The sequence below is a fragment of the Stenella coeruleoalba genome (assembly GCF_951394435.1).
Source record: "Stenella coeruleoalba genome assembly, chromosome: 15".
NCBI classification, from domain to species: domain Eukaryota; kingdom Metazoa; phylum Chordata; class Mammalia; order Artiodactyla; family Delphinidae; genus Stenella; species Stenella coeruleoalba.
In genome coordinates this window covers 7683961-7706907 of record NC_137161.1, presented here as the reverse complement: position 1 = coordinate 7706907, position 22947 = coordinate 7683961, and the positions used below count along the sequence as shown (strand labels likewise).

The 22947-nt window shown below is 41.4% G+C and overlaps 1 protein-coding gene and 1 long non-coding RNA gene across 9 annotated transcripts in view; one reads left to right on the top strand and one right to left on the bottom strand.

The window, feature by feature from the left end:
- DOK5 (docking protein 5) overlaps positions 1 to 22947 on the top strand; it is a 1081787-nt gene that overhangs the window by 359170 nt on the left and 699670 nt on the right. The window lies entirely within an intron of this gene.
- LOC307174756 lies at positions 11904 to 16375 on the bottom strand. Its single transcript, XR_013824160.1, has 3 exons — positions 16183 to 16375; positions 14076 to 14143; positions 11904 to 12068 (listed from the first exon to the last, which is right to left on the bottom strand). It is a non-coding gene; the product is annotated as an uncharacterized lncRNA (long non-coding RNA).

Here is a 22947-nt window from a genome sequence, read left to right as displayed (position 1 = left end):
ACCGCCATTCAAATGTTCTATAAATCAGACTTGCATAGCAGGACAGTTTTCTGATTTCTTCCTAATGTGATTTGAATCAACAACGTACAGGACATTGGTCAAATAAAGTCTCTATGGAGACAGTACGCATAAACCCACGTCTTTGGCTAACTAGGGGAGGAAACCAAGGCAATCTAAAAGTTGCCTTTGAGGACAGCTTCGTTAGTCTTACAGTGACTCTTGGCCAGCTGTGGGCTCTAGTGCCACTGTCCACATCACAGTCATTGGGGCTTAAATGACTAAGTTCTTTTGTGTGTGTGTGTGTGTGTGTGTGTGTGTGTGTGTGTGTGTGTGTGTGTGTGTGTGTGTGTGTGGTACGCGGGCCTCTTACTGCTGTGGCCTCTCCCGTTGTGGAGCACAGGCTCCTGATGCGCAGGCTCAGCGGCCATGGCTCACGGGCCCAGCTGCTCCGCGGCACGTGGGATCTTCCCGGACCGGGGCACGAACCCGCGTCCCCTGCATGGGCAGGCGGACTCCCAACCACTGCGCCACCAGGGAAGCCCTTAAATGACTAAGTTCTTAAAAGGCCCTTTGTGGTTGTCACCTCGCCTTGAGCTCCTCTCCTCTGCAAAGTCTGTGTTCTAGACACAGGTGTCCCTCTTCCTCCCTCATTTCCCCAAAAAGCCCACACTGTTACGGTCTTTCTCATCCCTAAGCCCCTCACATGCCATGTCTTCTGCCTTTCAGAATCCCCCTGACCCCACCCCATCTGAACTCAGTTTAAACAACTCTTTCTCAGAGATGTTTCCTCTGACATTCACTACCCAGATTGCAGGATGCGGTAGGTAATCAGGACCCTCGACTGTCCCTTCATAGAACATATCACAGCTGGAACCAAATAAGTAATTGAGTAATTAGTTGGTTAAGGTCTTCCTCCACTAGAATATTTTGGTTTAAAACAGCTTTGCTGAGGTACAATTTACATATTATAAATTCACCCATTTTAGTAAATTTATAGAGTTGGGCAACTATCACCCTACTCCATTTTTAGAACATTTCCTTCACCCCCCCAAAATCCCTTGTGCCATCTTCATTTCAACCCCATTCCCATCCCCAAGCCCAGGAACCCCCAGGGAACCACTGGTCTAGTTTCTGTCTCTCTGGGTTAGCCTGTTCTGGGCACTTAGCACAGATGGAAACTTATTACAATACAATACAATATAATACAGTACAATACAATACACTAGGTGGTGGTTTGCACCTGGTCCTTTCACCTGACATACTGCTTTTGAGGTGCTTCCATGTTGTGACCTGCATTAGCAGTTTGTCCTCCACTAGAATTTAATCTCCTTGGGGGCAGGAACCTGACATGTTTGTCCAATTCATAAATATTTATAGTGTAGGGCACCTATGACATGCCACATGCTGAGGACATGTCAGTTGGGAGGGGGTTGTGCCTGTTAGGGGCTCCCCAAATATTTGTTTAAATCAGGATAAATGAATAATGATATAAGGTCCCTACAGATACCAGAACTGTCTAAAATCATGGTGCAGAGGCCCTGGTGAGAGATCCCGCATGGGCCTGGCAGGATGAATCCGAGCCAGATAGAATGTATACTTGAAGGCTGAACAGGGGAGACAGATAGGAAATCACTTAATTGTATTACAGCCTGTGAGTTGTGCAAAATGGTTCAGGCACGTGGCAGAAACTCACAGTTCAGCTCTGCCCATAATTTACTCTTTGCCTTTGGCAAAAACCACTTAACCTAGCAATAATTACGATAGATGAAATGTACTGCACAATTTCTAGATGTTTTTACTAAGTATTTAACATAAATTATTTATTTGATCGTCACACTAACCCCATGAGGTAGTTACGTATATTATTGTTAAATAATAACCATAACAATAACGATTATTATTACAACATTCTTATTGTTATTATAACAATTGTGATTATAATCATTACATGTCCCGTACTGCTCTAAGACTCTATTATTCTTCATTTACTCTTCACAGCAACCCTAGGAGGTGGTACTACTGTATCCACTAGATTGTAAGCTCCACGAAGCTTCGCACACACAAGCTCTTTTGCTCATTCTTCAGTGTACCTCCTACACCAGCAGAGTGGTTAGAGAATGTTTGTTGATTTTAATTGAATCAATGACTCTCCTCTTTACAGATGAGGAAGCTAAACCACAGACTGTACATGATACAGTCACCCCTCCCTATCCACGGATTCTGCATTTGTAGATTCAACCAACCCAGCATCAGACCCACAGTTGGTTGAATCCACGGATGTGGAGCCCACAGATACAGCCGGGCGGGGGGGCGGGGTGTCCACCGAACTACACCGTTTTATATACGAGGGACTTGAGCATCTGCAGATTTTGGTATCCGCAAGCATTCCCGGAACCAATCCTCCTGCAGATACTGAGGGGGGACTGTATTTCTCTCAGTGTCATGAAGGCTGTAGGGAATCAACTTGGATGTGAACCTGGGAGTCTGAATCCAAAGGCCACGCGCTTAACCTTTTCATTTGTTCTGCTTTATTGAGTTTTTGGTTTCCTCTTCTGGAGGATGCTACCTTTGTCTGTGATGGTCTCTGAGGTCCATTCTGGTTCTAGATTTCTACATCAAACCAAGTCACAGCCCTGTGTACTTGAATTATATCCCTACATTTTGGGGACAAACCAGGGAGAGACAAATTTAGGAATGAAGGACTCACAGATGCAGGCCCAGGAAAGGTATCTGGAGGAAACATCAGTAGCAGTCTGGGTCCTTCACAATACGTAAAAAGGGCTGGTAAGTAAGAGAAAAGCAGCTGTCCATCTACACGGCTGACACGCTGGAAGAGCATGTGAGTCATCACCCCACCTGTTGCACACAAACCCCATGTAGGAGCAAGAATGGGAGGGGTGTGACCGTCCAGGCAAGCTCCGTGGGTAAGGAAGAGGTCTAGTTAAACGCTCTCAGGGTTGGCCTTTCTGGCCATTCGTGTTTTTTGTTTTTTGTTTTTAATTTAAAAACAATACTTGTTTTTAAATTAAAATTTAAACAATTTTATAAACAAAAATTATACAAATAAATCAGGTTTATCACAAATAGTGGCATAAAACAAATAACTTCTTCAGATGAGTGCCACTCAGAATCAAAGCATTCTGCATGTCTGCCTGTAAACGCACAGGCAACATTTGACTGGAATGAGCTTCTGTCTTCAGTTCTAGGGTGTACGCTTATAACTTTGGCAGCCCTAGATTGTGTTCTAAAGGTTGACAATGAATAAACTCAAAAACCCAAAACTGAATGGCAGCCGTCTTGGAAGTTTAGCATCAGAAGATGCCTTTCAAGAGTCCTGGTATGGAATAACAGGAATTTGGTGAAAAGATGGGTGAGCATACCCAATCTAGATCACATTTTATTTTATTATCCTGTCTTATTTTCTCTATAGCCACTGTTCTTCCCTAATGCAATCTTGTTTATTGGTTTGTTTATTCAATTGTCTGGCTCCTCCTATTGCATGATTAACTAAAGTTACCTCCAATGCCTAGAACGCTGCTCAGTGCAGATGTCAGTTGCGATGAACGAGTGATACAGGAGAAGTATACTTCTGTATTCTGCCTCCCCTCCCCCTCCACTGGCCTCCCTCTACCCCAGTTGGATAATCAGTATTATCAGCAGAGACTGTATCCTTTCAAATATTTCTCTATGCTTGATATAAGTAAACAAACATACTCCCTTTTCCTTAACAGCAATGACATGTAAATGTTATTCTGAACAAATTCATCATGGACATTCCTCCAGGTCAATAGATGTTGATTACTTATTGATATTTAATCTATCTAATAGTCTATAAAATGGACTGACAAGTTATTCAACCATTCCACTGTTGATATGCATTCAGATTATTTTAATTTTTTCCATTATGAAGAATGCTGCCACAAATATCCTTGAACATACAACCTCATGGACTTCTACTTCATTTCTGTAGGCTAAAGTTCCCAAATAGTGTTTGTACTAGTTTTCTGTTGCTGCATGAAAAATGACCATAGATGTAGCAGCTTAAAGCAACATACATCTATTATCTCACAGTTTCTGTGGGGCAGGTATGACTTGGCTGGGTCCTCTTCTCAGGGTATCATAAGGCTACAGCTAAGGTGTCTTCTGGGCTGTGTAACTGAGGTCCCCATTCACTTGGTGGCTGCTGGTCCAGGGTCCTCCTCCGCTCACAGAGGCTCCCACAGTTCCCTGCCATGTGGCCCTCTCCTTGAGAGTTTATGACATGGCTGTTGCTTCTTCAAGGTAAGCAGGAGAGTCTCTCCCTCCACTCTGTTAAGATAGAGTCTTATATAACATAATCTAATTATGGGTTTGGTATCCCATCACTTTTTCCATATTGTATTGATTAGAAGCAAGTCACATGACCTGCCTGCACTCAAGAGGAGGGAATTATATAAGGGTATGACTCATGGGGGTCACTTAGGGTCTGCCTACCACTGGATTGCTTATATGATTGATATAATTAAATATTACAATATGTTGCCAATTACATAGCACAAAGGCCATAGATTTCCTCTTCCTACCAGCAGTGTATGAGACTACTGGCTCCCCAGCTGCCTCAGCTACTGTTTTTCTAATTTATCTATCTCACTAGTTTCGAGAGATTTAAGAATTTTAATTGTTGAGTTTTACTTACTTTATACAGAATCATGTGTTTGCTACACTAAAAGCCACAAGTTAATGGATTACAGCATAGACTATGTGACCTTGGGGGAAGTTCTCAACTTCTCTAAACCTCAGTTTTCCTCTCTGTAAAAGGGGATAAACATAACACTCATCTTATTTACTACTTGTGACTATTTAATGGGAAAAAACATGTAAATTATCTAACCTAGTGCCTGGCAAATAGCTTTAAATTTACTGAACAGTTCCTGTGATTATTGGTCCATCATTAGCAGTGGCAGCAGTATCTTCAGCATCATTACAAACATGTAGTCACCTTCTTGACCAACGTTATGTGTCTTAGTTCTGCTTCTCTTAGGCCTCAAATATCTAATGATGGGGTCTGTGCACTGACAGGTACCACTATCTATGTGATTACATCCCCCTTAAATGCAAACTGTACTGAGGAAGACTTATGTGGTATTTTTAACACTGATTTTGAAATACTTTCGGATTCAATGATGAGAAGCCCTTCTTTCCATCAAAGGGTCTTGAATTTCTGAACACACATTAAGCATTGTTTCTTTAGTTCCAATTTTTCTAACTCAATTTTCCCCCTCTATCATGATGATCCCTCTGAGTCCCAGAAGGGATTATCCAGTGAGTTTGTGGAACCATCTTGCTTATTAATCATCTGGAATAAATGCCCTAGACTGAATCTGAGAAGAGGCAAGCTTAGTGTAGTGCGGTGGCCTTTTGGTCTTCTGATAATTTATGGTTCACTGATTTGGGTCTTATAAGGGCAGATGGTGAAGATGGCAGAAGAAGAAATATACATATATTTCTTTCTCTCTTTATCTGTGTATACATGTATGTATCCATCTACTTATCTATCGTAGAGAGATTGAGAGAGATTGAGAGAGATTGAGAAGACCGCAAGTTGAACATAGAACTTGGATCTCCGGCCTTTTGAAAGCTTGCTTCTTGATTATTTTACAACCATATTTGTTTGTTTATTTATTTATTTATTTATTTTTTGCGGTACGCGGGCCTCTCACTGTTGTGGCCTCTCCCGTTGCGGAGCACAGGCTCCAGACACGCAGGCTCAGCGGCCATGGCTCATGGGCCCAGCCGCTCCGCGGCATGTGGGATCTTCCCAGACCGGGGCAAGAACCCGTGTCTCCTGCATCGGCAGGCAGACTCTCAACCACTGCGCCACCAGGGAAGCCCCCATATTTATTAAAAGCAGACCTATGCAGAGCAGTGGCAGGCCATGTTTAAGGAGAGAATGCCTTTCCCTGATTTGTAATTTAAAACATTGGCTGAAGATTCAGGCCTTGATTCAGATTGACTCAAATTTGGATCCTAGACCTGCTGTGAACTCTGCCACCTTTGGTAAGTTACTATACAATTTTGAGCCACAGGATCATATTTCATTAGAGGATTTGACAAATCCTCAGTGAATAAGTCCATGACTTCAAGGAACTTAGGTGTCACTAGCAGAAAAAGACAATAAAGAAACAAGTACCCTGTAACATGGTGCCAATGAGTGCTAAGTGGGGAAGGACAAGTATGATAGGAGTATTTCAGAGAGGACAGTTAGAGGAGGCCTCTTCCAGGAGGTAAAAAATTAGAGGCAGAACCTGCTTGGTAAGGTTGTTAGGAGGGTTCACTGAGCGTACCAAATCTTTAGAATAGAGCCGGACGCATATGCTTGGAATGTTACCGCCTATATTTTTGTGCCCTTTCATAATGATGACACAAATAGCCCTTCAATAAACACTTGAATTTTGGAACTAGAGAAACAGGCTTAGGGCCATTGAGATATGAATGTGTGAGCCAAAATGTAGAGGTCAGGGATGGGAAACCAGATTTCTGTAACAGGCAGGGTGATTCCAAGCAAATCCCAGCATCTTCCCATCCTCTCTGAGACCAAAGGGAAAGAACACTGGGTGTGTGTCCGTGTGTGTGCACATGCACACCTGCACGCGTGTTCCTGCGTTGTCAGAGGGGAAAGCTGCAATAGCCCTAAGTCTCTACTTTTAAAGTATTCTTTCCTTTACCATCAATTTCTTGGGAAACTGAGATCCTGTTCTCAGGGCCGGCCACCTCAACCCTTCCTTGGGCGGGGGCGTTTCCCTCTGCTATATTCTATCCTTTATTTTTGGAAGTGATCTTACGCAGCCATGTGCAATGCAAATTTCATTTAGACCAGGTTTGGGGCGGAGCAAGCCTGTTACTTCTGCCATTTGCTTCTCAAATGGAATATTTCATTTACTTGTTTACACAGTGAAGCAAAATCGATCCAAAGTCGTTTTCTTCCTGGGGCACGTGACTGTCCAATGCCAGCGGAAAAGTGCTTAGATTGCGTGATCCATTGCTTAAAGTGGGACAGAGCATTTAATTACAGTTTAATTATCTTTGTAGATGTGGAGTTTGGTGGTCATTTGGTTGTTCGGTGGGCAGCTGCAGCATCTGGGTTTCCTGCTGCCTTTTTTTTGAGAGCAAAGTTCTTTGTAACACCGTCAGATTTGCCCGTTATAGCTTCCCAAGCCCTATCAACTGAGAATTTCATTGCTTTAAATTGCAAGGCTTTTGTTATCACTACAACTGTGGACCAGACAGCCAAAATCAAAGCAAAAAGAAATACCACCAGATGAGGAGGATTGAGTCATAGCTTTGGTCTGGCCCAAGCTACAGAGAACGCAACTTTCCAGAGATTATTCGTAACCTCAGTTCTTTATCCATGATGTCATCTGTTACTTTTTATTTGCAACTTTCAGATTGTCATACTCGACTGAAGTTTAAATGTGGCCTCTTTTGCATTTTTGCTGCAGAGCTGTCTGAAATTGTTAATGTACATCTTTTTCCTCACACAGAGAAAGGGAGTAAAGACTGTTTTCATAAAAGAAGAGGCAAGAATATAAGCATTGTGTAGATGAGGCAAGAATATAAGCGTTGTGTAGATGACTTCAGAGCCTGTCTGCATCTGGCTAATAGGATAACAAAAACAGTTATCAGAGAGAAGAGCCAGAGAATAAAATATCATTCTGCAGAACGTGGGCTGCATCTCCACTTGTAATTTCAGCTTGGTGTGCATTAAAGCACACTCGAGCCGTCAGGGGAGAATAAACTTCGTGGTAAGAAAGTTTTGGCTGTTGTTAGTCAGCTGTCACCTCGTGTGAAGGTGCAGGAGCTAAAGCTGAGCTTGTCACAAACTTCTACTTACGAGGGGATCATAAATTGAAGGCAAGGACAAAAAGCAGTGAAATCTAAATGAATCCTCTAGACTCAGGGAAGACATTTTTGGACCGGAGGGTCCAGAAAGATGTGCTACCACAGGAGAACTTCTGGCAAAATGGTTTCTTTTTCTAGCTTCAGCTTCTGAACGCGGCAATTGTGTTTCCAAGGAAGCTACTCTGGTGTCCACCTGCTAAGTTATGTGGTGTGACTTTTCCCAGAGAGTTCATGCTCAGGTGGTAGTTTTTATGTGGCACTAGGTTGCTCTTATGTGTAAAAAAATTTGCACAAACTTATCTCCAACTTATGCGTAGTGATACCCAATTTACAGTTGCTCAAATAAAAGGGTAGAATCCATTGAAGCAGTTCCAATACATGAGACAAAGTTCAGGAGACTCTGTTCTCTCCCCTCTCATCCCTTTTGCACTTTCACTGGAAAACCCAGTTGTAGAGAAAAAAGAAATGTTGCCTGGAGAGGCAGGAGTCCTTTTATCTTTTATAATTTATTTATTTTAATTAATTTTATTATTTTTTTGGCTGCATTGGGTTTTCCTCACTGTGCGCAGGCTTTCTCTAGTTGCGGCGAGCGGGGGCTTCGTTGCAGTGTGCGGGCTTCTCATTGAGGTGGCTTCTCTTGTTGCAGAGCATGGGCTCTAGGCGTGCGGGCTTCAGTAGTTGTGGCTCACGGGCTCAGTAGTTGTGGCTTGCGGGCTGTAGGGCGCAGGCTCAGTAGTTGTGGCGCACGGGCTTAGCTGCTCCGCGGCATGTGGGATCTTCCTGGACCAGGGCTTGAACCCCTGTCCCCTGCATTGGCAGGCGGACTCTTAACCACTGCGCCACCAGGGAAGCCCAGGAGTCCTTTTTTTTTAAACTGAGTGCTGACTGTGACAGCCAGGTAAGGGAATTAACTTTTGTCTCATGCCTACCTTGTAATATTTTATCTTCACTATTTCCTGTGAGAGAAGAAGAACTCCCCCATTTTAACAGAGGAAAAAAAACTGAGGGTGGGAGAGGCTATGCACAGCTAAACCATAGGACCAAATATATTAGTTTTCTATGGCTGCTATAACAGATCGCCACAAATTTAGTGATTTAAAACAGCACAGATTTATCATCTTAAGTTCTGAAAGTGAGATGTCCTAAAAACAGCGGATGAGCAGGACTCTGTTCCTTCTGGAGGCTCTAGAGGAGAATCGCCTTTCTTGCCTTTTCTAAGCATATAGAGCCCGCCTGCCCTCCTTGGCTCATATAAAGCCGCTTCCTCCATCTTTAAAGCCAGCAGCCCACAGTCTTCAAATCTTTCTATCTCTAACCTGTGCTCTGTTGCACATCTGTCTCTGACCCTCTACTGGACCCACCTGGATAATCCAGGATCTCATCATCATTCCATCTCAAGATCACTACCTCAGTCACATCAGGTCCTTTCTGCCACATAAGTGAACAAATGCCCAGGTTCTGGAAATTAGGATGTGGACATTTAGGGGCCATAATTCAGCCTATCAGACCAGGGCCACAGCAATTAGAGTTATGAAAGAGGAAGAACCCTATTTCTGTGAATATGTCTGGAAGTCTCTGGACAGAAGAGTCTGTGGTCCACAAGCTTTGTGAAAGTTTCTAGAACTGTGCAGGTTTATTCTAAAATGAATGGGTCTCAGTCACAAGATTTACTTTTCCCTATTGCATAATCTGCAAATTTCAGTTTCCAGTTTCAAAGCCTTTCAACTAAACTTACTTTTTAAAAGTTGATTTAAATTAGAAACAGGAATCTGAGGACATTAACGGCAGGTGCCTGGATCACTGGACCTTTTGGTTTGTATAGATGCAGTCTTTGCTTAGAGGCACTGTCACTGATCCACTTTTTCTCATATGTCTTAAAACACAGAAATAACTCCCCTGTCTTTTTTGAGTTCTTTGCTCCCATTTCCTGGCTATATTGGGCTCAAGAGGCCATGAGTGACCTCATTATTTCTGTAGCCTCTTGTCACTACAATGTTTACATCTTCAGGACCCCTCATGTTGAATCTGGAGAATGTTTTCCTGAAAAGAAGAGAGATGCTTAAGAGCATGAGTCGTGGAGTCAGACCGCTGGGGTTTTAATCCGGCTTCAAGCTTTCTCAGCAGTGTGACTTTGGGCAAATGTCTTAACTGTGCCTATGCTTCATTTTCTTACCTTTAAACAATGCTGATCGCGATGACCCCAGAGCATTCGTGCTGTAAGGTTTATGGGTTGAATGAGGTGGTTCTGCCACACACAGCGGGCTCGGTAAAGGTTAATTCTCACCAGTGTCATTGACAAACCACAGCCACATTTAGCAGAGACTCCACACAGTATACGAATCATTTTCAATGAACACTTCTTTCTTTTTTTCTTTTTAAATTCGGTCTAAAATGTAAAATAAAGGGAATTCTAGTCCAGCGGTTAGGACTCGCGCTTTCACTGCCATGGGCCCCGGTTCGGTCCCAGATCTGGGAACTAAGAGCACAAGCCGCATGATGGGGTCAAAAAATAATAATAAAATAAAATGAAAATATATACGCGCATGTGTGTGTATATGTGCGTGTGTGTGTATATATGTGCGTGTGTGTGCATGTGTGTATATGTACGTGTGTGTGTATATGTGCATGTGTATGTGCGTGTGTGTATGCGTGCGCGTGTGTGTATACGTGCGTGTGCGTGTATACGGGTGTGTGCATATGTGCGTATGCGTGTGTATATGTGCGTGTGCGTTTATATGCGTGTGTATGTGTGTGTATGCACGTGTGTGTGTATGTACGTGTGTGTATATGTGTGCGTATGCGTGTGTGTGTGTATGTGTATACATATATATAATCTATATATATATTCCTTTCTTCTGGTTTCTTTAAAGCTACCTTTTATGGTTGTTAGGTTATATAAATCCTTTTTACCTCATTATGTATGTCCTAGCAGCCTTCTCTCCTTGATTCAGGTGAAGGACTTCAGGCTCAGCAACACCCACCTCCCGTCCTCTTGGAGAGAGTGATGACTGCACTCATGTCCCTTTAGGCTTTCTCACCCGACAGCAATCTCCCTGTGTTTCCCTTTATACCAGGGATCAGATTCCTTATGTGTTAAAAATAACAATTCTAGAGGAGAAGTAGAAGTGATGCATTTCCCTCCAGTTTTATATGCATTTCAAAGTTTATCATCAACTCAGTGAGCTGGGAAGTAGCATGACACATGAAGACCTGTACTCGTGTATGTTTGCTGGGTGGGTGTGATTGGCAGAATTTTGGTCCCCATGATCTTTACCCCTAGTTTCACGCCTGCGAATGTGTTTTGTTACATGGTTAAAGGAACTTTGCAGATGTAATTAAGGTTGCTAATCAACTGACTCTAAAATAGGGAGATTATCTTGGATTATCAGGGCAGGCCTGATGTAATCACATGAGCCTTTACAGCAGAGCTTTCTCCTGCCTGAGGGCAGAAGAAGAATTCAGAGAGACTGGAAGCAACAGAAGGACTGGAGGCACTCTTTCTGATTCTGAAGATGGAGGAGGCTGTGAGTCTAGGAATGCGGGGAATCCTGGAGAAGCTAAGAATTATTCCTGGCCAGCAGCCAGCAAGGAAATGGGGACCTCAGTCATACAGCCACACGGAACTGAGTTCTTCCAGTAATCTGAATGAGTCTGGAGGTAGATTCTCCCCCAGAGCCTCCAGATAAGATCCCAGACTGACGGAACCTTCACTTCAGCCTGGTGAGACCCTGAGCAGAGAACCCAGTTGAGGCTGCTCAGACTTCTGTCCTACAAAACTATGGTATGATAAACTTATGCTGCTTTGGGCCATTAAGTTGGTGGTCATTTGTTACAGCAGTGATGCAAAACTGATACAGGGGATTACTGAGAGTGGATATATAAAGTGAAAATTATACCACATACTCCACTGGTGATGCCCTAGCTTTCACTTATGGCTCTTGAGTAACTATAAAAGTTACACGTTTTCCTCATGTCTTTCCAATTAAATGTCTCATTCCCACAAGTTGTTGGTCACTTACCTCTTTGATGAAGTCAGTGGTGCCATAAAGCATGGTGTAGAAGTGACAGTGCCAGGCTCTATCTTGGTTGACCTGAGCTGATGCTTTTTTCTTTTTTTCCTTTTAAAGGGGACCTTTCCTTTTTTAACACTATTTTCCAAATAGGAGCCGTAGTCAAGTTTATGCAAATTCCTGTAAACGTAGAAAGAGAAAATGGAGATGATGGGAATCAAAAATACAAAGAAGAGAGTTGGTTGGACAGCCATGTGGAGAGGATGGACAGAGAATTTGGAGCTTGTCTTAGTTATAACCTTATTTCCTCCGTTTGCTGCCTGGATCTTGTTAGGAGATACATGTTGCCCTTGCCCCTGTTTCTTTTTCCGTAAAATGTTTTCATATTATTTTAAGCTAATTTGTGGAAGTGCCTGTTGTGGACTGAACTGTCTCTACCCCAGATTCATAGGTTGAGGCCCTGACCCCCACTATGACTGTATTTGGAGAGAGGGCCTTTGAGGAGGTAATTAAATGAGGTCATAAGGTAGGGCCCTCATCCAGTAGAACTAGTGTCCTTATAAGAGGAGGAAGAGACACGAGGAGTATGTGCACACAGAGAAAAGGCCACGAGAGGACAGAGCATCTTCAAGCCAAGGAAAGGGGTCTCATCTGAAGCCAAGCCTGCTGGCATGTTGACCCTGGACTTCTAGCCTCTCAAACTGTGAGAAAATATGTTTGTTGTTTAAGCCACACAGTCCGTGATACTTTGCTATAGTGGCTCTAGCTGACTAATACAGCCCCTAATGAAGACATTTTTTGTTTTAGCTCATTTAATCTTCTCAGCATCCTTGAAGAGGGTTCTGTTATTACCACCACTTTAGAGACAGGTTAACTGAGGCTTAGAGAGAGAAAACAACACGTAACCAGTGCAGTGAAGAGTGGGGAAGCACGCATGGGTCCCCATGGGTCCCCATCAGCAGCCTGAGTGGAACCACTGTACGTATTAACTCCTGTACAGAGGGCTAATCCCTACAGTGGCTGAGCAGCTAAGCTAAAGGAGTGAGGTGTGAGCTGGTGGCAACAGGACTGGGCACCTGAATGGGGGGCCACCACCTACTTCCAGCTGAGTACTGCTACTTGGGAATGCAGAAACAAGTCTGCCTCATGTTTTAAATTTCAAAAGAAGCTGAAAATATGGATTTTCGTGGGGGAATTTCTCACATTTACAGCTACCAATTGCAAACAATGTACAGTGAAGGTATCTATTACATAGCATGGTGCCTGTCAAGCCAGAATGCTTCCAAGGTGGAAACAGCCCACAGGAAGCCAGTTTGTGACCCCTGGAACACTTCTGTGCTTGTTCCAAGACCCAGTGGATGACCTGGGTAGCAACTGAGGTCGTAACACACCCAAATAATGGATTTGGTACATTCAGGTGAACCATGAGTTTGCAAAACTTCAGTCAACCTGGTTTATTTTAAGAGATTACCTTGGCAGAGTCCTTTTCAGAGCCTGGCTCATGACAGACATCCAGTAAGTATTTGATAAGTGAATGACAGAAATTTTAATAGGACTATAGGTAGACAAGACAGAAGACACAGTGATGAAGACACAGTAGCCCCACTGGAAGTTAAACGTTGAGTAAATCACCAACTTCAGCTTGATTTTTGTCAGGCATCTTATTCTTCTAGAATAAGTTTTTTTTAAAGGAGTTCATCAAGGGTTTAGCCCATCATTAGCCTTTTCTATTGATGTGTATCTATACTGCAGCAAGCACTGTGCCAGGTGTTCGTGATGGGAATGAACGAGGCAAATTTGATGTCCGCTCCCATGTAAGCTGATGGTCTAGCAATGAAGGACACATGCCTAGTTTCCCGAGCACAATGCATCTTACACCTAGATTCCATGTGTAGTATCTTGATTAACTGAGGTTTTACAGTTATGGGAGGAAGTGTTCCCATCTTAATCACGATGTCTTTAGGATGTCTATGTATTTCGGAGCAGGTTCCTTGAATTGAACAGAGGTAAAATGGTTCTTGTAGATGCACCTGCAAGTGAGGGTCATTTTCTATGACTAATTCACATAAGCTATGTTTGCTTTCCCATCATACGCTCAAAAGAACTCTATGTGGTATAGACCTGCACACTCCATTTGCAGGAAAGTAATAAAAACTCAAATTAAATATCTTGTTTGAAGTTACTCACCTGGTAAATGGTTTTATTAATCAGGAAGCTTTAGAAGCAAAATGGAAGGGAAATATCCTCAATCTGGACTGAGAAAATAAAAGAAATTTGTTAGTTTGTGAAACTGAAAAGCTCAGAAATAGACCCAAAAACCATGTTACTATATATCTGTCTTTCTATATGTCTTGTCTTCTGGATTAGCCTGACTCAGCACACACATTTTATCAGAAGCTCCAATATCCCTCCCAGCCTCTCTGCATGCCTGGAATAAAGAAAGACTATTTTACAATAGCCCCATGAAAAGTCTTAGGATTCAGTCTTGTTGGAGTGGAATTCCAACGCCTGAACCAATGTCAGAGAGATGCAACATGCCGATGTGGAAGTTGGGATTTTCCAAAAATAACTACAACAATAATCGTCTGGTATGCTCTTCCAGAACCTTGTCACTCTCAATTGAAAGGAAGAGTCTGTTCCTTTTCTCCTAGAAAAGGTGGGTTTTTGTGATTGCCTTAATGAAGAAGAGGTTACGGGAGGGATGCTGCAGGACTTCCAAGGCCAGGTCATAAAAAGAATGCTTTCACCTGTGTCGCTGTCTCAAGACACTCACCTTTGAAACCCCACCATATTGCAAGGAAGCCCAGGCCACGTGGAGAGCTACATATGGGTATTCTGGGAAACAAAGTTAAGATCTCAGCTGACAGCAAGCATCAACTACCAGGCACATGAGTGAGAAAGACTTCAGATGATCAAGTCTCTGCCTTCAAGCTGCCCCAGCTGACACTGAGTGGAGCGGAGAAGAGCTATCCTTGTTGGACTCGCCCCAGATTGCATGTTTGTAGACAAACAAGGATGCTGCTGTCATCTTAAGCAACTAAATTTTGGGGGGATTTGTTATGCAACCATGGTAACAGAAACATTGATCATATCTGAGTTGTGTGACCATATGTGGAATTGGAGTTGGGAAGGTGTAAGGAGAGAATGGACCTGACCCATCTGCAGGGACATAGAGTGAAGGAGAGGTTGTCAATAACATAAAAATTGGGGTGATGTAGCCAGAAGAAGGATGACGAAGATTAGCAGACACAACAGATGCCCTTTACAGTAGTAAAGAAAGGCTTTAAATATTGTCCTCAAAATTCATGCTTTTTTTACTTAATGAGGATTTTCTTTTCTTGTCGTGGGCTGCTCATAATCTAGTTGGGACAGAATGTAGGTATGAGTTACAATATAACACGAAAGGTGATTATCCTTTCCACTAGAGCAGATAATTGAAGATTGGATGCGTTACATAGCATGCGTTCTGTTTTCCATATATCACAGCCCAGGACAGTACAGTCCCGTAGGACTGGGGTGGCCTTTGAGATCTGTTTCCTTGCCCTAGTGTCTATATGGGGACTGACAGCACCAAGTCATGTTTTATACTTTCATTACTTACTTACGTAAGTTTTCATATTGAAGAAAGCGATTTGGGTGCGGAAGGCAAATGGGAAATGTTAATTACATTATTTTGAACTTACTTTCTAAATTGTTTTACATTTTCGTGTTGTATTTTTTTCCCCTGGTATCGGTCTCTAAGCATCAAGGGTAGAGAAAGCACATGTTGCTCGCGTGAATTTCGCTGGAGCTTGGGGAAGAAGTGGCTACCACAGTGTGCTGACACATTAATAATTTGTTATGAGCCCCCAAATGGGAATATGCTTCAGAAATGCCTTCTGATGGCTGCACAGTGGCAGAATAATTTATAAATATAATCAGTCATTCAATACTCCATTTACTGATGGCAAGGCACATTAACACATTTTAGGGAAATTAAAATTCTTCCCAAGTTCTAAGTGGTTATCAGTTGTCTTGCCAGTGTTCAAGTCAGAAAATATATCTGGGGAATATTTTTACATATTAAATGGAATAATTGGTTTCCTGCTTCAAACCATTCCATGCAAATTTGCTGGTTCGTCTTCCCCATTCCCAACCAAGTTATCTTTGTACAGAACCAACTGTATTATGTTACCTGCTTTATAAAACCAAAACAAACAAACAAAACAAAACAAAACATGGGTTCTCTGTTGCATAAATCTTCTCTGAGGACCTATACAACCTTTTGTTTCTTAACCCCATCCTACTTACTAACCTTGCCTCCTTTTATGGTTGTTCAAACTCCCCAATGCTGCATGAACACAGGCTGTCTCAATTATCTGTCATCTAGCCCATGCGAATTCTTCTTTCAGAGGAACCTTCTTTTCATTATCCACAGACTATATGGTTATTCAGTCTCCTAGACATAAGTTAATATACTTCTCTTACTTCCTCTGTATTACAACAACACAACGTATAATGTATCTACACAAATGCATTTTAATTATTCATGTTTAAAGCACCAATTAAACTGAGAACTTTTTGACAATTAGATCACGTTTAATTACTCTTTGTATATCCAATACCCCATTCAGTGCATAAATTATAATATATGATGGATAGATGGATAGATGGGTGGATGGATAGATGAATGGATAGATGACACATTGACCAAGTGAATCATAACCAAGTGAAGGTTTCTCTATCCTTTCGCCAGGACAGCACTGTCTAGAATATTCTAACTTATAGTAAGCCTTGAAGTCAGGTAATATATGTTCCTTTGTTATTTTTCAAGATTCTTTGGATAGTCTAAGATTTTTGAATTTCCATATAAATTGTAGAATCCCCGTCTCAATTTCCACAGACACACAAAACTTAATAGGAATTTGATTGGGATTGTTGTAACACTATTGAGTCATTCAACCCATGATAGTGGTGTATCTACCCATTACTGGGATCTTCTTTGATTTCTCTCAGTCATCTTTTGTGGGTTTTAATGTAGAAGGCTTACATTATATTAACGCCTGCCTCTTCCGTTTCAGCTCCTTTTGATGTTAGGATTCATTTAGCTGTCCTCTCCTTTCCTTTCTCTCTTTCTCCCCATACATCTCTTTCTCTCCATCTTCCACCCAGCAAATATATTTAAGGTGTGAAGCTCAGCATGCACGTGATGTCAAAGGACCTAAACAGGGGCCCCCAAATCAATTAACATCTTTGTAATTTTTAAAAAACTGTTACATTGAATTGACAGAGTTAAGAGGTCTGCTTAATACTAATGAATGAAGATGGGATTTTTGAGAAAACACTGGCAGCAAGCAGGGCTTGTAAAGTTATTCTTTGGTTAAAAAAACTATTTCAAAAAAAAAAAAACTATTTCAATATTGCTTCACCAGGATTTCTCACCTTGAGCTCATTCATAATGATTTTAGGTTCGATTGTATTTCAAACTTTGGTCATTCCGAATGTTAGGTTTAAACAAATGAAATTACAGTTTGTGACAGTGTCAAATATTGGCAATTTCATACGTTCAACTAACAGAAAACATTTTGCTATATGTACCTTTTAGTGACTGTACTACATATTTACTTATAGTAGACATATTTTATATAACAAAAAAGGAAGCTTTATCATTTAATCTTTCTGGGTGTTGCACATGACAGATGGAACCCTCTTCAGATGGGCAGCTAGCTAGGTGACTCCTTTTCTCAGGAAAGACTTGAGAATCTGGAATAATTTCTCCTCAAGTGTCTTCTTTCTTCCTCACCAGAAAATATACATGCATCTGGAAGAAGTCTCTTGCCAGAATACATTTTCTCTTGTTCTTACTCTAAGAGATAAAATTTTAGATAAATGTAATTTGTCTATTTGTTTTTTCTAACAAATTACATTTTTATTTTTAAAATTTCCACTGACTACATAGCAAATCCTGAGCAGGCATTTTCCCTATAACTTTTTACCTCTTGAGGATATAGATCTTTAGGGAACCAGATGTACGATTCAAAACCTTTGCAACTTTTAATAAATAATATCAGTCCCTTCACAGAAGGAAAGGCCTGGATTTCAGTTTTGAAGGAGGGATTTCTGCTTCTCAGATCATGAATGCAACCCAGGAGTGATTTCAGATTCTGCCTGGTCTCTTAAATCTCCTACTCCATCAGCGGTCTGAGATCACATTGGGGCTGGGTGCTGGGTGAAGAGCACATCCATCTTCTAGCAATGTCTGTTACGTATGAAGAATGACAGAGTGCAGGGCTGGTGTCATCTAAGTTCAATTTCCACACTTGCCTTTAAAAAATCAGATTTAAAATGAGTAGAAATAATAAAATCATTTGAAAAGAGATTCTAAAACATTTTGGCACTAAAAGAAGGTGATCAGGCACTAAAAGAAGGTGATCTGCTCATGTGGGGAAAAAAATATGAAAAAGCCAGTGTGTCTGGGGAGGTAGATTTCTGATAAATTCATAGACAGGAGCAGAGGATGGAAGCAGGAGAAGATAACCAAGACCAAATACAAAGAAGAAGGTGTCACAGATCTATAGAAGTATGTTCAGTAAGGCTAAAGGGCATGATGCATTAAAGCTTGTGGAAATATTATCTGAAGGGAAAAGTGCTTTATAGTGATATGTCAGGTAAGAAGATAAACTGGAAAGAAACGGCACCTTCTGCTTGGGGCATAGTAAGCAGTTAAATGATAGCACAGCCATTCAATCCTTATTTTCTCTCAATCTTCTTATCAAGAAATCTGACCTTCAAACTGAAAATGTCAAGCAAGCATCATTAAGGGGAGAATTAAAAACATACTACAACATTAAAATAAGTCAGGGTTTGGCCACCTTTTTTTATAAAGGCCTAGAACATAAATATTTGGTCTTGGGAAACTTCTGGTCTCTGTGGCAACTACTCAACTCTGCCATTGTAGCCCCAAAGCAGCCACATATGAATATAAATGAGTGTGTGGCTGTGTTCTCATAGACCTTAATCTGTGGGCACTGAAATTCTAATTTCGTGTAATTTTCACATATCATGCAATGTTATTTTACTTTTGATTTTTTTTAACCATTAAAAATTTTTTTTTTTAAAGTTGGTGTTTGAGCCTAAGAGATCACTTAGTCAATTTTAAATGTGAGATGGTTCTCTACTATTGAATAAAGTATGCTAACATCCTGAACAACTTGGAGATATGACTAAGGAATCACTGTCATCCACCCATACAGTTGTTGTCAGCTGAGTGAAGGATCAGATTTGGAGTCAGACACATGTACTAATTTTCTGAAAGGTGGTAAACTGTCACTTCTGGGAACCATAGAGCAGAAGGGTTGAGCTCAATCACTGGGATATATTGGAAGACGTTATTAAACAAGCAGGTACACTAAGAATTGATTACTCCCTAGTGTGAGTTAACAAAAATAAATATCAAACTTAAATTGGTAGATCAAATTATTAAAATAGATGAATGGCATGGACAGAGGATATATTGAGAGTGCAGAAAAATATATGGCAACACTCCACATATACTACTAGACAAAAGGAAGAAACAGGCTAAATGATAGCAGAATTATATAGGGTTGTGATTTTTTTTCCACAAAGGGTAATGTGTATTAATTGATTAGTTTTTATTGGGTTGACTGTATAAGATAAATACTATTATCTAAATGCTAAATTGGACACCTAAACACCAGCTCAGAATTCCAAATTGCCTTTTGCCTGAACGTCAACTTGATTATTAAAGACATGCTGCTCACATTTTCAAATGACCCAAGGTTAGCAAAATCTTCCAATGGGATCATACTGAAAAATACCTCAGTTCCTGAAATGACAGATTGAAACCAAAAACACAACATGGAACAGGCATAAAAGCAAAAGTTCAGTTAGGTTGAAATAAACCCCTTATTAACAGGTATAGATGGCAAAGTGCTTAGCATAACTGTTTATGTTCCCTTTTTGCGGTGTGTATGTGTGCCTGTGTGTTTTATTTTTCAAAAAAAAATGAAGATTTGGTTAATCATAGACTCACAGTTAACCAATGGTTTAACATTTCTGCAGAAAGATGGGTGGTGTGTCTCTTTTTTCTTTCCAACTCCTTGGGATGCAATTTAGGAAATCATGAAGTAAAGGGAGCATAAAGTACTTTACTTTACTCCCATAAAGTAAAGGGAGCATTGGGAATTTTCCTCACCAAAATGATAACTTGGAAACATTCCTAGTAACTGTTTGGTCCAGTGAGATGGTATTTTGGACTGTTTGGTTGGGTAAGGTTTTGCTCATAATAGCCATCTGCTTTCTTCAGTGTCTGCTTGATTTCACTTTTGATTCAATTGTATATTAAATGTACCAGACCATCAGTGTAGGAGGCAACATGACTTGGCAACAAATGATATACAGATGATGGTAAGAATATCAAGAAACTTAGAACCTTGTGGTGGAATTTCTAGTAATTCACTTCATAGCATTGTGCAACTTATTTAACCTCTCTGAAGATAAGGGCTTCAGTTTCTCTATCTTTAACAGAAATATGTGTGTAATTGGGAATGAGGTGGAGGTGTCACCTTCCCTATATTCATGACCATATTCTTTCCTCCTAAGCCTCTGTACCCCCAGTTCCTGACACAGGGCTCCTAAACCCCCCTTGTAATTTCCTGAGTGATGGGGATGATAGGAGTGTCTTACACAAAACTAAAACCCTTGGAATTTTCTGGGTGATAGGAGCATCTTTTGTTGTAAGGAGGTGACTCCTGGATAGTTTTAGGATGGGGCTGTTCACCAGAAAGACTGAATATGATTAGAAGCTTGGAAGTTTCAGCCCCACCCCCATCTACTGGGGGTGATGAAGCCTCCATAAAAATTCCTAAAATGCAGGGTTCAGAGAGCTTCCAGGTTGGTGAACACATCCACATGGCAGGAGGGTAGTGCACCCCAACTCCACAGGGAGAGAAATTCCTGTGTTCAGGATCCTCTGGACCTTGCCCTATGTACCTCTTCATATGGCTGTTCATCTGGATACTTTATAAATATTCTTCATTATATAATAAACTGGTAAACGTAAATAAGGGTTTCCTTAAGTTTTGTGAGCTGTTATAGCAAATTACTGAACCAGAGGAGGGGGTCACGGGAACTCCTGGTTTATAGCTGGTCTGTCAGATGTATTTAACATCTGAAGTGGGGGCAGTCTTTTGGGATTAAACCCTTAAATTGTGGGGTCTGATGCTAACTCCAGGTAGATAACATCAGAATTTAACTGAATTGTAGGACACCCAGCTGGTGTTGGAGAACTGGTCAATGTGGGGAAAACCAGAAGTGATGTGAGTAGAAATAGAAATAGAAATGTGAATAGAAAACAGCTGTTTTCCTCTTAGCCTCAGAAGCTTTCTCAACACAGGTAATGACTTGGAATCAGATAGATTTGACATGGAATTTGAAGAATACTTGTCATGGCTGGGTGAGAGAGTTTGTAGAGTTCCTGCCCACTTGGGTCTGTAAATGATTTCCAAATTTGGGGCCTTGAATATTTTATCATTGCTCTTTGTTTTTTGACATCTCGCCACATGTCACATGTCTTAAAAAATCAAATATTATATAGTAAATCCTTATAGTATGTTAACATCTTAACATTATTATTTTAAAAAATACTTCTGAAATTGCTAGGATAAACTTTGGGAGTTTTGCAAAAATTAGTCCCCCTGAATCTTATTTTGTAACAGCCATTCTAAAACCTGAAGGCTGCTGTCTAGAAAGTCGTTGTAATCAATGTTTTATGAAAATCTGAATTGCAGAATTCCTCATCCCCAAAGATGTTAAGGTCAATCAATATATCTAGGGGATGAGGATAATTCTGTTATTTTATTTTTTGGCTGTGCCATGCAGCATGTGGGGTCTTAGTTCCCCGACCAGGGGCGGAACCCGCACCCCCTGCATTGGAAGCACGGAGTCTTAACCACTGGACCACCAGGGAAGTCCCAGTTCTGTTATTTTAGAATGATAAATTGGAACATTAATTTCCCACTCTAAATTCAACCTCACCTGTCCAACAGTCAGTATCTCTGCAATTCTATATGGCAGCCACTCATTAATCTCAACTCAGTAGAATGTGGGTTTCTAATTTGGAGACCTGTGAATAACACTTAATAATAAACCTGATAACCTTGCCATTTTCCATCCGTATCCTTTCCCAGCTCTTCCCTCTCCATGTGTTTCCTTGTCACCTTGTTCCTTTATGTTCCTCTTTTTCCTGCCCCAACACTTCTTGTGTTCCTTTTGCTTCACATTCACCTAAGCTGCTTTGAAGCATGTATCGCTGAGGTGCGCTCACGGAATTAAAGATTCTGTGGCTGTCTGCCCAGAAGTATGCAGATGTCTGTGAGTAAAATATACAAGAGATATTTAGCAATATTCTGAAATTATACAGTAGCTTTGGTTTTGGTTCTTGGTCCTATTCCAAAGAGGATTTCCCTTTTCCCTGTATCGGGTTATGAGAGGCCCCTCTTTCCCCTCCAGCAGGCCTCTTGCTCTTGCAGCACACTATGGTATAGGGTGCATGCCTTGTCTCCATGTATGCCTATGAAATGGTGCTGGAGGGCCGGCCCATTGCCATTCTTAATTTTTTTTTTTTTTTTTTGCGGTACGCGGGCCTCTCACTGTTGTGGCCTCCCCCGTTGCGGAGCACAGGCTCCGGACGTGCAGGCTCAGTGGCCATGGCTCACAGGCCCAGCCGCTCCATGGCATGTGGGATCTTCCCAGACCGGGGCACGAACCCGCGTCCCCTGCATCGGCAGGCGGACTCTCAGCCACTGCGCCACCAGGGAAGCCCGCCATTCTTAGTTTTAATTTGTTCAAGGCTTTACCAAATAAAATGCCATTAATATCATTTACAGATAACGAAACCAACACTCTAGGTCCAAGGAGGTGCCTAAATGAAGTGGAAAGATGGGGTAATCATACATGTAGTCCAGTCTGTGGGAAATATCACAAGTGTATCTTACGCTTAAAGAAGATGAATCGTTCAGTTAGGATGCTCACATGAATCAAGTTATTTTGCTGAATTATC